Source organism: Tupaia chinensis, unplaced genomic scaffold (assembly GCF_000334495.1).
Source record: "Tupaia chinensis unplaced genomic scaffold, TupChi_1.0 Scaffold000636_1, whole genome shotgun sequence".
NCBI classification, from domain to species: domain Eukaryota; kingdom Metazoa; phylum Chordata; class Mammalia; order Scandentia; family Tupaiidae; genus Tupaia; species Tupaia belangeri.
The window spans coordinates 1,209,090-1,210,880 of record NW_006160157.1 but is presented as its reverse complement, the minus strand read 5'-3'; positions in this window follow the sequence as shown (position 1 = coordinate 1,210,880).

The window sequence follows — 1,791 nt, the reverse complement described above, 5'->3', positions numbered from 1 at the left end:
GTGTTTGTTTTTGAAATTATGATCTCTACTTTACAAGTGAAATTCCACACACCAAAGTGTGAGTTTATTTTGATAAAACCACATTTCAGATTCTACATGCAACTGGGTATAAAATCAAGACATGTGGTGTGGGGTTTTTATAAAAGTCAAAATCTGGTAATTAGCACCAAAACTGTTCTTTGAAATTTGAAAGTATTGGAAATAATAGAAATAAAAGCTGATGGAAATGCCAAGAATTTCTGCTCTTGCTAATTTCTACATAAGTATCACAAAACACCAAGGTGGAACACATTTCAAATCTATTATATTGTGCCTATTAAGGGGAAAAAATGGAGACATGAACATATTTCTGTACCTTTTGTATTTCTATAGAGTTTCTCCCAATTTCAAAGTTTTCAATGTGAAGATGAGCTTTACCAACCTGGAAACAGAGCACATATATTGGCCTTGGCCAGAAAAAGAACTTTGTATAAAAAGAAGTTTAAAGGTAATTCTATTGCATCTAAATAGGTATCTTGAAGGCAGGGACAAGGAAATGGTCCAAAGAGAGATTTCATTGGTTATATGAGTAGAAACTGAATTTCAAATCTCCTGATCTCCTAACTTGTATTCATTTTTATTCCTGTTAGTAGAGGGTGCCTGAATGTGTACTTACACATTTTAATTCTATCAGTTTAACAGTATTTTTTTAATAAAATCTACCTCACCAGGTTTTCATACCAAATTGGTGACTGGATGCCTGGTTCTGTTGATTTCAATAACTGCATCACCTCCTGTTCGCCACTGCACCTCAAGTCTATATTATTATTTAGTAGAGGAGTAGGAGGATTTAATGTTTCAAAAATTGGCAGCAGATTACACCAGCAGTCCTTAAACAGCAGCATACTGTATTTATTTGTGTATTGCATTTAATCCAATGTATGTAATTCTATCTCCAAATTCAACATTTGTTGGTGATTAAAGAAGGAATGATTCTGTTTAAATCAAAACAGCAGTCAAAACAGGAACAATGCTATATTATAGCTCAGATGTGAACAAAATAGTTGATACCAATTTTTTGGAAAACAACCAATGTCTTTTATTTCAAATAATGCACACTATTTTTATAGAAAATAATTCAAAACTTTAGTTATGTTGAAAAACCATTTTAAAAATTCAAGGAGAATTAACTTGTAATAAAATATTGCAAAATAATTTCTTAGAAAACAGTGTCACCTATGAAGCTAAGAATAATAAAATACTGACATTCTAAAACATGTATAAGATACATCTAACACATCAATAATTGTAAGACATTTAACATTATTAGCACAATTAACTTTTTTGCATAAACATAATATTAATGCCAAAAGACTTAAATTATCTTATTACTTGAATTTAAGGATCTAAAATGTGAAAGTGATTTTAATTTAACCTTTAGAAAAGTACAAATGTGCTTCATTAATTAAAGAAATGCATGTTATTTACTTTGTAGGTCCCAAATTATTTGTCCCACTCAAAATGCATCTTTTGATCTTCTTGATATAGAGTTTGGACAAAATCGTTTAGCCAGGCACCGGGCATGTGAAATGGTGCTACCATCTGGGATAGCAAGAACAAAATGTGGAGAGCCAAGGATCAATAGCCAAACGATGATCCCAAAATCTCTTATAATGTCTCCAAGTGGTTTCATATGCTTAATGTGTTCCTCTCTAGCTAAGTCTACACAGCACAGAGTGAGCAAATAGTCTGTGGTTAAAAAATAAATAAATAAAAACTGGCTTTCAGAGCTCTTCAGTAAGGTAGGACATT